Here is a 14729-nt window from a genome sequence, read left to right as displayed (position 1 = left end):
AGGGTGGGCAATAAAGAAAAGAGTGATGAGTGAGTGAGTGAGTGAGTGAGAGTGAGCGAGCGAGTGAGAGTGGCAGAGTGAGTGAGTGAGTGATGAGTGAGTGAGTGAGTGAGTGATGAGTGAGTGAGTGGCAGGGTGTGCAATAAAGAAAAGAGTGATGAGTGAGTGAGTGAGAGTGAGCGAGCGAGTGAGAGTGGCAGAGTGAGTGAGTGGCAGAGTGAGTGAGTGAGTGAGTGGCAGGGTGAGTGAGTGGCAGGGTGAGTGAGTGAGTGAGTGAGTGAGTGAGTGAGTGGCAGGGTGAGTGAGTGAGTGAGTGAGTGAGTGGCAGGGTGAGTGAGTGGCAGAGTGAGTGAGTGAGTGAGTGAGTGGCAGGGTGAGCGAGCGAGCGAGTGAGAGTGGCAGAGTGAGTGAGTGAGTGAGTGAGTGAGTGAGTTAGTGATGAGTGAGTGAGTGGCCGAGTGAGTGAGTGAGTGAGTGGCAGAGTGAGTGAGTGGCAGAGTGAGTGAGTGAGTGAGTGAGTGAATGGCAGAGTGAGTGAGTGAGTGAGTGAGTGATGAGTGAGTGAGTGGCAGGGTGTGCAATAAAGAAAAGAGTGATGAGTGAGCGAGCGAGTGAGAGTGGCAGAGTGAGTGAGTGGCAGAGTGAGTGAGTGAGTGAGTGAGTGAGTGGCAGGGTGTGCAATAAAGAAAAGAGTGATGAGTGAGTGAGTGAGAGTGAGCGAGCGAGTGAGAGTGGCAGAGTGAGTGAGTGGCAGAGTGAGTGAGTGAGTGAGTGAGTGAGTGAGTGAGTGAGTGATGAGTGAGTGAGTGGCAGGGTGTGCAATAAAGAAAAGAGTGATGAGTGAGTGAGTGAGAGTGAGCGAGCGAGTGAGAGTGGCAGAGTGAGTGAGTGGCAGAGTGAGTGAGTGAGTGAGTGAGTGAGTGAGTGGCAGGGTGTGCAATAAAGAAAAGAGTGATGAGTGAGTGAGTGAGAGTGAGCGAGCGAGTGAGAGTGGCAGAGTGAGTGAGTGGCAGAGTGAGTGAGTGAGTGAGTGGATGAGTGGCAGGGTGTGCAATAAAGAAAAGAGTGATGAGTGAGTGAGTGAGAGTGAGCGAGCGAGTGAGAGTCGCAGAGTGAGTGAGTGGCAGAGTGAGTGAGTGAGTGAGTGAGTGAGTGGCAGGGTGAGTGAGTGAGTGAGTGAGTGGCAGAGTGAGTGAGTGAGTGAGTGGCAGGGTGAGTGAGTGAGTGAGTTAGTGATGAGTGAGTGAGTGGCAGAGTGAGTGAGTGAGTGAGTGAGTGAGTGGCAGAGTGAGTGAGTGAGTGAGTGAGTGGCAGAGTGAGTGGCAGAGTGAGTGAGTGAGTGAGTGAGTTAGTGATGAGTGAGTGAGTGGCAGGGTGTGCAATAAAGAAAAGAGTGATGAGTGAGTGAGTGAGTGAGAGTGAGCGAGCGAGTGAGAGTGGCAGAGTGAGTGAGTGAGTGAGTGAGTGAGTTAGTGATGAGTGAGTGAGTGGCAGGGTGTGCAATAAAGAAAAGAGTGATGAGTGAGTGAGTGAGTGAGTGAGCAAGCGAGTGAGAGTGGCAGAGTGAGTGGCAGAGTGAGTGAGTGAGTGAGTGAGTGAGTGAGGCCACGTTGAACACTTTTCAATCATGTGACTGGACATCAGCTTGATGTGGGAGGAAGCCAGAAGCTGGTCTGACACATTAACCCACCAAGTGCAGTCAATAGGTACTGATACAAACCCGTGATCAAAACCATTTCATATGGGATTCAAATTCATGATGATTAAAAGAGTAAATCTAAAAAAGAGAAATCTCATAAAGCTCATCAAACAAATCTGTTTCAGAGCCATCAGCAGATCAGACAAACAGAAAAGACATATCATTAAACATTTTCAACCGCGCAAGCTTGATGCCACAGCCCTACAAAGAGGCGTCATAGCGCTGATTTACGACAACCATTGTCTGAAGAACATTTAATTCCAAAGGCTAAGTACCCTGGAGCCATGACATCTATATGCCATGAAAACACATAATTGCCTTTATTTATAAGATGTTGATCCCAACTGTTAATCCCCATTGTATTGTACATTGACTGTCTGCAATCCTGAACAAGATGTGCAAGAATGTCACTGATGAATTATTGTTTATTTCATTAATGACTTACTAAATGTCAGTTGACCTTGGCTATATAAGCCTTGATCCAGAGATGAAAAGAGCTCACTTAGTTCTCCTCCCCAACCCCATTGGCATCTATTCCAAATCTCAAAATTCCCAAATTCTACCCCTAACACACACCACTTTCGCCCCTTTCGGAAACAGATTAAATGGAAGGGCCGGGCCTGTGTGCGAAATACGCATCAGTCGGAAAGCGCACGTTAAATCTCCAAAGTAAGTAAATAAGTAAGTAAGTAAGATGAAAAGAGAGAGAAAGGGAGAAAGAGGACGAAGAAGGCCTTACCCTCAGCCTAGCTAGGGTTAGGCTGGGTGCTCTCATTCTGATATTGCTATATTTCATATGAACTTGCAATCATTCAGCCTGTATGTGAGGAGTCCCTTTATATTAGCTATGACATTCATGTTTGATAGTGTTACTCTGTCCTAAGAGGCTGTGAAACCTGATCTGACAGCTGCTTGACAAATAAGTTTGAAAATCCACAAACACTTGGATTGTATCAAATTCCACATTCATAATGCACAGGCTCAACACACTGTAAGGCGCTGTATCAAACTGTCTACTTCACAGCCACTGTCTAAAAACTTCAGAAGTGTCTTTCAAAAATAATTTTTTAACATGCTGACGATAACAACTGTTCAACCAGGAAGTATATTTCAAAACTGACAACCATTTAACCGAACTTTGAATGGTATTACAGTTTATGTCAGTGAGTTGGAGATTGTGGGAGGAGGGCACTGATGTTGATGCATAAACAGAGGATCCTGGCATGACCAAGGGGAGCAACTATGTTCTTGGCAACCTTCTAGCTGATGGCATTATACATACTTTGCGTTCTTCAGATATTCATTTCTTATCCTTAACATTTATCAAATTGACATTTCGAACAAAGAGTAATCAGATCTGAAAACAAAAGCACATGGTTACTTATTATCTACTGCCATGTAAAAATCATGGCAGTTACATGTTAAGGTTCCTATACACCCACTCAAGTTGACAATTTAATTGACTGTCATAACAGCTGGAGTTACGAGTAAATTTCTTAAAGCTGTCGTCATGTTGCACAACTTGTAGAGCACAATACATCTATCTCTGCCTCCTACACAAGGACGCGAGTAGGTGGCTTGAAATGATAGTTATATGTACTTGCATTGACAAAGGCAACAAGGAATAGTCTCAACTTTTTTAAACAGCTACTTACAAAACCAACTTCATTTTACATCTGTTAAAAGCAGAATGAAATTAATCTCTATGGCCACATTTGACATACTTCATAAAACCTGCTTCAAGAAGATTTATGTGTCAGTCATAATGGAACTGAATTTTTGAAAATTGAGAGTTGAAATTTAAGACGTAATTCAAACAAACTGTAACCAAAATATGGGATGGGAAAAATGTTTTGAAGCCAACTGTGTGACCTTGACCTTCATGTCAAGAGGGCAGACATATTGAACGGTTTTGCAAATAATTTTATAACAATTTGTGATAGTATTTATCGTGTCACTTTTATGTTGACTGCTTTCCTTTCCTAGAGATATATACTGAAAAATGAAGAAGTTAAGATGAAGAATATTTTGGGGGATATTTTTGTGTGCTCAGTCTTTACTACAGAAACATATCCTCAAAATATTCATGAAGCCAAGCGTTTTTGTTCAGTATAGACGCAAGTATGTACACTTTGGTGAAGTTGTGAAAACGTTTATATAAGAGTGAGAAAGTGAGTTGGGTTTAACGCCGCTTTTAACAGTATTCCAGTTATATCGCAGCATGTCAGCTTAATGTGGGAGGAAAGCATGAAGTGATGCAGGTCTTAGACGTTTACCACTTCAGTGAAACCAGCGAGCACGAGAATGGTGCTGACAAACCTAGAAACATAATCGGGGCGAACGGGGATTCGAACCCACAATCATAGGTTTCTGGCGTGCCCAAGGGATGCAACTCTGCACAGCGAATCGCAGCGCCTTAGACAACTGGGCCGACCGTGCCCCCGTTTATATATGAAGTGCATGGCAACCTATGCTTGGTGTACAAGAAAACTAAATAGATATGGTGGTCAGGCTTGGGGGTTAGGATGTTTGACCATGCAGATATTTACTATGCTAAAGAAATTAAAGGACTCTATTTGTCGAGTCAACAATTATTTCTGTAGAGGCTGTTCAGTGCATGGCTTAATTGGCTCATGAATTTTGTTCACAGACAAATTTGTAGAGGATCATTGAGGATTTCTTAGGTTCACATGTGATTATCAGTAATGCCATGTGCGAGTGTTAATTTTCACAGTGATTAACTCTAGAAACTGTATCTGCAATTCAATTAGGAATGGAATACAAAAAATGCGCCTGATTACACATGCCCCTGAGGATGATCATTCTCACACTGCAGGAATCTGGATTGCAGAGCAATTTGAAACCAGACCAGTCATATGAAATATTGACATAATTATGAAACTGTTTGACATAACTACACACAGTGCTCATCACTATAGAAACAGCACATAAACTATGTCTACCCTCTCTTAGGTTTTATGTGTCAGGGTATTTGTAAAATGCGATACCATAAGACGGATATACTCCCAAAACGATGATGTAATTTTAACTGAGAAAAAGCTGATATTTGGGTGAACATGTAGCGTGATAAAACATAAAAAAATGTCGCATTGTAGTAAGACCTTAATCTTAAAATTATCCTTTTTTCAAGTGATTTCAGCTGAAACAGTTCGAGGATTTTGGTTTTAACCTATATTATGGGATGTTGGGGGACAACCCAGAGTTGTGCAGCCCCTTGTGGTTAACCCCTGGGTCAAACCAATAAGCACATGTATCGTCAAGTCCCGTTAATCCGACATGGTTGGTTGCATATGATTATATCAGATTAACGTGTATGTCGGAGAAACAAAATTAAGTAATATCAACGTTCGAGATAAAAAATCAAACAACTACACGATAGATAACAATACAAACATGTACTAAAAAATAAAAATGAAATATTCATTTTGTTATATTTCATTGTTAGCGGAATATGTTTTCTAATCATGCAACCTCTAAAGCTCAACACAAAACAACTGTTACGGACTGTATGACTTATTCAAAATACTTTAAAAAGCTTAGTCTGGAATGGAAGTCGCAAGTTTGAAACTGTTGCTGCAAAGCTTAAGAAAGCTGCTTTCTAAGTGGCTAACGTTGACTTCCTGTTAGTCATTTCATTGGTCAGTCATAGTTCGCGGGAGGTTGTTCTGACGTGATTTTAATGAGATTGATGTAATCCAAGCATGTGATTAATCCTGTTTTCTTTATTTAAAGCATTAATTGTTTGTTGCTAAGCAAGTTTATCTCTGCAGCCGTTGTAATACGCAGCTACCAGCCGACTCGTCTCGCATCAAAAGACGGGCTGTGTACTCGCAGGCAGATGACCACGGAGTACGCTGATCACTGTGTCGGATTAACAAGACTGATTAATGAGTGAAATTCGGTAATTCGTTGCAAATTAGGTGTGAAACTGTCGGATTAACGGGTGGAAATAGCACTGATTTAATCAGTTCCCATAATAAGTGTCGGATAAAGCCGATTGTCGGATTAACGAGAGTTGGATTAACGAGACTTGACTGTATAGTGCTCTAAAATCCACGGATCATAATCAGAGAAATCAAGGATTCAAACCCCAAACAAAAGGGTGAGCGGGTATCTCAGGGACACAGCAGTGAGCCAGTTTGGGGCCTCAGTTCACCAATAGATGTATTCAGAGAAAGGGTTTGCCTTGACAGTGTTTCAATAATATCCCATCATGTCAGCTGTATGTTGAAGTAAAGCCCCAAGTGAAGCCAGTACATGTCTCAGTAGACTAACATCTGTCTCTGAAATGACCATATTTTACAGAAAAAACAGTTGTTAAATAAAGGATTCATCACGAGTGTTTTTTAATATGGGAAATATCAACCGAGTCTTAGTTAATCGATTAACGGGACGAGTGATGAATTCTATTTATCATTTTCACATTTTTGCTTCCCAATTAAGGAATAATTGCATTTAACATTAACATCAGCAACTTGTCGAAATCTTACGTATAGATGGTGCGTAGTGATACATGTTTTCCATAGCCGTGTAAACCAAAATAAACAACCTCTTAACTCCTTTATGGCATATTCCTTCGCTGAGAAAAAATGTTCTTCGGATTATTTTAAACAAAATACTTGAACAGACTTTTGCAGAATAATTGAAATAACGTCTCCAACATCAAAGGTATCCATGTTGTTTGTAAACACCTACTCACGTGCACCGGCAAAAAAAGTCCCACTTCTGGTTATCTAATTTGCATATCTAATTTGCATACTTATGTCATTGGGGTATGACATACATGTTTTTATGTCATAAGCTTTTGTCATGGATAAATGCTTTAGTTAAATGATAAATTATAGTTATAAAATATAATAAAACGGAGCCCAAAGACTTTCTTCATTTTCAGATAGTAATCTACACTTGCCAAACATTATAGACTTGCATGGGCTGTTTTGGATATATCTGTTTCAGGGTCTTTATGACAGACTAATGTCTTGACCACTTTAGTGAAACACATGGCCATGGGTATGGAGCTGATAAAGGTAGAAACAAAACCAGGCGAATCTAGGATTCGAACCACGATCATAGGTTTTTGGCATGCCCAAGGGATATAACTCTGTGCAGTGAATTATGACGTCTTATATGATTTAGCCACCAGAGACCCCTGGAGGGGACCAGTAAGTCCAAAAGCTTCCGACTTCCAATACAACAAAAAATGTCCCAGATATGCATCAGTAGCTTGTGATGTTGATGCAGAGTGACACATGAGAGAACACATCATCATGTTGACATTAGATCACAAGTATTAAGTTACAGCCAGCTCTACCATCACGCAAACAACAGGCACAAGTCATTGATCTTCCATTCCAGCCATCATACAGATTGTCAACATGTCACTCTCCACCCATCACCCTCCAATCAGGTGTGACATCTCATGGGATGAACTGGAACACTGGAAGCCGTTCAGAATCAAGAACAGATCTGTGTTCTGACCTGGAACGTCCTTTTGTGGCAGAAGCTTATGGGAAGCATTAGTTGGGCATCATAAGTTTTGTAGTTTGGCGATAGTTTTTCCTACGTACAGTGGAACATTCTAAGGCAATAGAGCCATGATAAAGAACACAGTCGTAAGTCTGTGTGTTGCAGGAACAGATTGTCGTAAGTCTGTTCTTTCAGGAGCAGTTATGACTGACAAAAGATTTCAGTTATTTTAGGAGTTATGACTGAAATAAGTCTACGTTCCAGGAGCAGAGTTAAAATTGTCATAAGTCTATGTTTTAGGTCCAGAGTTATGACTGTCGAAAGTCTATGTTTTAAGAACAGAATTGTGACTCTCACTACAAGATTTCACTTCGTGAAACAAGGTTTTAAGTAATACAACTCTAAGACTGAAATGACAGACTTGAACTGTAATAACATCACAATGACATAATATCACTAATTAATCCCATCACACAGGCACTGTTGCAATTGGTGTTGAAGAACCACTACAGGAATATAATGGTCGTATCAAAGACATTTAGTTTCAGACTTGAAAAGTTTTGTGTAACACATTGCTTTCTTTGAATAATAAAGTCAGTTCTGGAACTTCATCACGTCTTTGGCAGTTTGAGTTATTCAAAGAAACTGAAATAGTATTTGTAATTGATGGGAGATAAATATCTTGATATATCTGTTGTGGTCACGATCAGACAGCTAGGAAACAAAACCATGAAACATCGGAAATGTTTCGCTGAGTGGCCTGTTTTTCTCAATTGCATCACATAAAATGTAACTATGGCTATCGCCATGGCAGTGTGGGAAGGCACATCCAGACTGAGGCAAATCCAAAAGTCACTTGTCCTCATAGGTGCTGCATCCTGGTGAAACCTTGTAGACAGTAGATGCAAAGTTATACAAACATCCTCCCACCTCCCCCGATTAATCACACCAATGTCTACATCTACCCTCTTATACATGCATTACAAAGGGCGCTGGCAATAATTAAGTATGTAGACTTGTCTGCCTTCAATAGATTTTCCGGGTGAGTTAGAACAATTATTTAAACCTATATTACCATATTTTCTAGAGTATAGTGCACATCCAAAAGAATAATGCGCACCCCCTCTACCAGATTCAGTATTTTGGAATTTTTCCCCCCAAATATTATGCACCGAAAAAAATTACACCGTACCCCTTCAGCAAATTCCGGTAAACTATTTTTTTATCAGAACAATATATTCCAATATCATGTTATTTTAGATGCAGCTTTTACTAAATATGTTTAAAATAATAAGGAGCATAGTACTTCAGTGCAGCTGATCGCTATTTTTTTTCACATGGAACAATTTGACCAGTCACCATTGAGGCTCCCGAGAAATACTTGTTGACATAGAATCGTCAAACTACAAAAATATGACAAAGGATTTCGCCAAAATTAATTAAAACAATATTAAAAGGAATTTTGAATAAAACTTATGAAGTCCAGATATACAATAAACACTATTTTATAACCAGACAGTGTAATTACATGATTAATTTGTGTACTTCAGTATGGATTTGTTGACATGGTACTTCGGGTGTTACGTGCTCATGGTAATGTCTTTGCGTTGGGGGAAAAAACATCCAAACTCACTATGACGTCTATAATGCGCACCCCCTTCTGCACAGCTGTGTTTTTTTAAAAAGAGCGTGCACTATACTCAAGAAAATGTAGTATGTCTGAAAATCATTGCGGGGTTCCATCTAGGTGACAAATATGTCTTCTTTTCTTGTTCTACTGGACCCCGATCCACAAAGCCATCTTAACGCTAAGGTGATCGTAACTCCCATACTTTAACACTGGCTTACGATAGTCATAACGCTAAGAACGCTTTGTGGAACAATGCCCTGGACTTAAGTACAAGCCAGTCCCTACATAGAGATAGAATGAATGAAGAAGGTTTATGACTAGGTGCAATTACTGTATTCGACGTAATAAGCGCTCCGCTCCAATAGGCGCCCACGGCGATATTTGCTGATATATTGGCAAGTGAACAATCCCAATTAGCACCCCTTCCAACAGATCAATGTACACAAGACTTATTTATTCGCGTATAATACACACTTGTGTGTTATGTGAACCCTTAATTATGGGCAATTTAATTCTAGAAAAATATATCCGTCGTACATAAACATTTCAGGCTGTCAGCATAAACCACAAAATTCATCTTTCAACTCTGTTTTTTTCACCAAAATAATATTCTAACAAGAGCCCCCTGTTCCTAATTTTGAGAGCGCCCTGGGCTGTTATTACGTCAAATACAGTATTGCAATAGAGATGACTGATTGAAGACTGTATCCCATTTTGCTGGACCCTCCTCCCTTTTTATGTGAAAAAAATTCATCCCTTCAATACATGTAGCATTCTTTCATGACCACCCCCCTACCCCCCATTTAAGGAAATAGGACTGTCAACAAGAAAAGCATCTACCAAGTCCTTGTGTCAGCTCATTGCTTCGGAAGTTGTTGACAAGAAAGGTATCTCTAAATATTTTGTCTGATATTAATTCTGTATACATTTTACAAAACTGATAATAGTTTTGGCTATTGGTTATAATTAAACTTGATCACATCATCGCCATCGCTGCCTTGTAAATAGCTCAGCTGATACGTGTTTCATTTCCAGACCAGCTCCCCATGACAAGGTATAAATACCGTCATCATACTTAGCTATCGGAGTTAATGTATTAGCAGGAAGAGGACTTGGCTTGGGTATCACATTGCATCAAATATTTCCATCTCCATTTGTGTTTTCCATAGAAGTTTTAATGGGAAAACTTTCTTGATCATCATCATAGAAGTCTTAATGTAGTGAAAAAGCAATTCAAACAGGAGACATTTACACTGAAGAAATGTGGCTTGGTAGATGTTAATCTGAGCTGCATGATGTTTCTTGCAACTTTATCAAGGCCGAGGATGGAACACGCCACAACAGGTTAGAGGAGCTTGGCAGTACAGATGCTGGCAGATATAGGAGATGGGGGTTCACTGGTGGACCCAGGGGTGGCGGGTGGTGGGTGGTGGGTGGTGGGTGGTGGCAGGTTGTGGGTCCGGGTTGGGTGGCGCCCGGTGATCACTGGCAGAAAAAGGAGATGGGGGTTCAATGGTGGACCAAGGGGTGTCTTGGGTGGGTGGTGGTGAGTGGGTGGTAAGTGGGTGGTGGTGAGTGGGTGGTGAGTGGTGAGTGGTGTTCACTGGTGGACCCAGGGGTGGTGAGTGGGTGGTGAGTGGGTGGTGAGTGGGTGGTGAGTGGGTGGTGAGTGGTGTTCACTGGTGGACCCAGGGGTGGTGGGTGGGTGGTGAGTGGGTGGTGAGTGGGTGGTGAGTGGTGTTCACTGGTGGACCCAGGGCTGGCAGGTGGTGGTGAGTGGGTGGTGAGTGGTGTTCACTGGTGGACCCAGGGGTGGTGAGTGGGTGGTGGGTGGTGGTGAGTGGGTGGTGAGTGGGTGGTGAGTGGTGTTCACTGGTGGACCCAGGGGTGGTGGGTGGGTGGTGAGTGGGTGGTGAGTGGGTGGTGAGTGGTGTTCACTGGTGGACCCAGGGGTGGTGGGTGGTGGTGAGTGGGTGGTGAGTGGGTGGTGAGTGGTGTTCACTGGTGGACCCAGGGGTGGTGGGTGGTGGTGAGTGGGTGGTGAGTGGGTGGTGAGTGGTGTTCACTGGTGGACCCAGGGGTGGTGGGTGGTGGTGAGTGGGTGGTGAGTGGGTGGTGAGTGGGTGGTGAGTGGTGTTCACTGGTGGACCCAGGGCTGGCAGGTGGTGGTGAGTGGTGTTCACTGGTGGACCCAGGGGTGGTGAGTGGGTGGTGAGTGGGTGGTGAGTGGTGGTGTATGGGTGGTGTGAGGGTGGTGAGTGGGTGTTGTGTGTTGGTGGGGTGGTGGTCACTGGTAGATACAGGGTGTGTGGGTTCAATGGTGGACCCAGGGGTGGTTGGTGGTGGTGGTGGTGGTGTATGGGTGGTGTGTGGGTGGTGTGTGGGTGTTGGGTGTTGATGGGGTGGTGGTCACTGGTAGATACAGGGTGTGTGGGTTCAATGGTGGACCCAGGGGTGGTGGGTGGTGGTGGTGGTGGTGTATGGGTTGTGTGTGGGTGGTGTGTGGGTGTTGCGTGGTGTGTGTTGGTGGGATGGTGTTCACTGGTAGAGACGGGGTGTGTGGGTTCAATGGTGGACCCAGGGGTGGTGGTGTATGGGTTGTGTGTGGGTGGTGTGTGGGTGTTGGGTGGTGGCGGGGTGGTGTCCACTGGTAGATACAGGGTGTGTGGGTTCAATGGTGGACCCAGGGGTGGTGGGTGGGGGTGTTGGGGGATTGGCTGCAAGGTATGTATACAAAACTGTTCTGGGGCCTTGCAAAACATGACAAAGGCATTAAGACTATTGGTCCCATTGTTTAACACAGATTTACAATAGAGTAGCACTTCAATTGCAATATGCAAATGACTACCGTAATTGACATCACTTGGAACTGCTTAGACAAACATGAGATTATCAAGAAATGTTAATAAGGCGGTGATAAGTTCAGACTATTCTTCAAATACCTTTTCACAATGTTTTCAACCAATCAGATTACAGCACACAGTTTGATCGACACCTCATGTTGCTGCAGTACAGTGACACATAAATGGCATGATGTCATAAACAAAATGTCTCTCCCAACTTTCACAAGTTATCCACAGTTGGTTGGTTGTTTGGTTTGTTGTTTAACACAGCACTAAGCAATATTCCATAATCTGGACCAGACAATCTAGTGATTGATATCATGTGCATCGATCCTTGCAATTGGGATCAACCAAGTCAGTGAGCCCGCCAACCCGATCCCGTTAGTCGCCTTTCACGATAAGCATAGTCGCCTTTTACGGCAAGCATGGGTTGCTGAAGACCTATTCTACCCCGGATCTTCACGGGTCGGTTATCCCCAGGCCTGAGTGGTTTGGGTATTGGGTACTTAGTCATCCAAGCCTGCAATGCCAGTTAGAATATACAGCCACATACCCTTACAACAAAATGAATCATTCCCCCCAAAAACAGCCAACACATCTTCCCCTTCTACTCTGAACTGCTGCCTTGGAATTCAAAAATGAAACTGTATTTTCGTATAATGTAAAACACAAAAATGATCACAAAGACACTGAACTGTCAAGACTTGAACTCTATTATGTGCTAATCCATAATTAACACAATTTTGCCCCTCTAACCCGAACATAACTCCACAATTGAATTGACAAAAACATTGAAAGTCTGATATTTGCCTTACGGCAAAAAGACTGCGTCTGCTGGCCGAGCTCGGCCACATTTGCTGCAGGTGGTGGCCATTACCTCTTCCAAACTGTATCCCCACGTTCAGATAGTTAGACCCCAGACTCGACATTTACATTGTCTGTATATTCCTGCCTCCAGGTTGAGCTCCAAACCAGGCACAAAGTCGTGTAAACATACTTTGTTCTTCAAAACCATTACCCCAGCCCTATAATGTTGATGCAGACAGCTCTAGGCGTGCACAGCCACGATTGAAAATGTCATCTCAATGACGCTGTAATGATGGACATTATTGAAACATGCATCAAACGTGCACTTCATCAAATGGCTGTGTTTATGCATCAAGGTTTAGAGTTTAGATAAATCAAGTCTAATCGTACTGTAGTCCGCCTCATCATGACTCTTGTCAAATACCACCGATAGTTGATTTGAAAAATACTTAAAACACACGTAGTGAAGGTTATAACATGCCAAAAATATTGAACTTTCATCTGAAGAATTCCTGTATTTTGCTTTTCTTATTAGCTTTAATTATGTTAGTAAACTATCACTAACTTGTACTCCTAAACTGAGAGAGCACAAGACAGAGCAAGAAAAAAATATAAAAAATTGTTTGACACAATGTCCATTTATTCTTAAGCTGTGCAATACTTGTTGGTCAAACAAAGGATATTCCAGCCAGCTTGCTATATGATACCTGTTGACTTGGTGGTACCACTTCAAGCCTACACCAGAACATGTGCCTGGAGCATGGCCATTCATGAAACAGATTCTTGTAGAATGTGAGATAATTTATTGGAGTGAAAACTTTATTACCGTATTCGACGTAATAAGCGCCCTGCTCTAATAAGCGCCCATGGTGATATTTGCTGATATATTGGCTTGTGAACAATCCCAATTAGCACCCCTTCTGATTGATCCGTGTACACAAGGCTTATTTATTCGCGTATAATTCACACTCGTGTGTTATATGCATCCTTTATAACAGGCTATTAAATTCTTGAAAAATATATCTGTTGTGTATAATACGCACAGACTTTTCTTTTGTATCATTTCTGGCTGTCAGCATAAACCACGAAATTTACAATCTTTCAACCCTTTCACCAAAATTATATTCTAATAAGAGCCCCCTATCTCTAAGTTTGGAAGCACCCTGGGCGCTTATTACGTGGAATACAGTATATCTGTTCAATGCAACATCCTGGCTATTTTAAAGCAACACTGTGCAGAATTTAATAACAGTGTTGAGAACTGCTCTGTTCTCACAGCACAAGAAGACTCAGTCAGGTATGTATGATGTCATGGAGTTATGCTGCATCGCTAACACCGTTTGGCATTTGTTCACAATTTGTTCACAGATTCCAATGACCCCAAAAATGACCCCAACACTGAAACAACACTGAATCACAAAAACACTATTTTTCATTTTTATTCCATCGAATGCAAACATGTGCATTCTTTTGCAGACAATAGTTTAAGCTGCAGACCAACAAGACAAGTCTTACAAGTACTGCTCACACGGCAACATATTAAAATAAATATTTAAAGAAACAAAAAATCCATTTCTGTGAGTTTGCAACTTTTACATTGTTTGTATCAATCGAAAGAGATTTGAGAATTTTAACCCTAACACGTTGTCATTCACACCACCAATACCTGCAGGTATTTACTCATTTCTACATTCTAGATCATCAACCAAAATTCACACATTTATTCAGGTCAAAAAGAACCATTTCCCAAACACAATCTTAAGTGGCATGAAGATCAAGTATATACTTCTATTCAGTTTAACCACCTCATGGGGTTATCATGCCATGGAGATTTATGAGATAATCTGGCCGGTGATCTTTGACTGGGTTAATCTGCAGATGCTTACCTCATCCTGACTCTGACAGCTTCCGTTTCATTTCTTCTTGGATGTAATAATATCCCGATGATACGAGCGGGGCTAGGAAAAAAGCAGAGGAATATCCCAGGTCCTGGAACGGAGAAAGATCATTGTAAACTCGGCTCTGTCTAGTGATGACATATAACAACATGAAACATCGTGATCTGAAAATGCACATTGATAGATAACAAAGATGTAACAAGAAAATCCACTTATTGGTCTCAATGACTGATAGTGAATTCAGGTAAAAAAACACCACCGCGATTACTACTCCTTCATTGTGAAGCCAGAACATATTCTACAATTTGGTGGTATTTGCCAGGCAGCAAGATCCAATGGTGGAGGGCGTCTGATTCAACAAAGTC

At 42.1% G+C, this 14729-nt stretch overlaps 1 protein-coding gene across 1 annotated transcript in view; it reads right to left on the bottom strand.

Moving 5' to 3' along the window:
• LOC139444032 (alpha-mannosidase 2x-like) overlaps positions 1-14449 on the bottom strand; it is an 82168-nt gene extending 67719 nt beyond the window's left edge. The window contains exon 1 of the mRNA XM_071224934.1: positions 14353-14449. The gene's annotated coding sequence lies outside the window, so the exon portion shown is untranslated. The remainder of the gene's footprint in view (positions 1-14352) is intronic.
• Between the last annotated feature and the right edge of the window lie 280 nt (positions 14450-14729).

Source organism: Haliotis cracherodii, unplaced genomic scaffold (genome assembly GCF_022045235.1).
Source record: "Haliotis cracherodii isolate W230 unplaced genomic scaffold, xgHalCrac1.p SCAF_5, whole genome shotgun sequence".
NCBI lineage: Eukaryota > Metazoa > Mollusca > Gastropoda > Lepetellida > Haliotidae > Haliotis > Haliotis cracherodii.
Note: the sequence above shows the minus strand (reverse complement) of the source record. Positions and strands in the feature narration are given on the sequence as shown.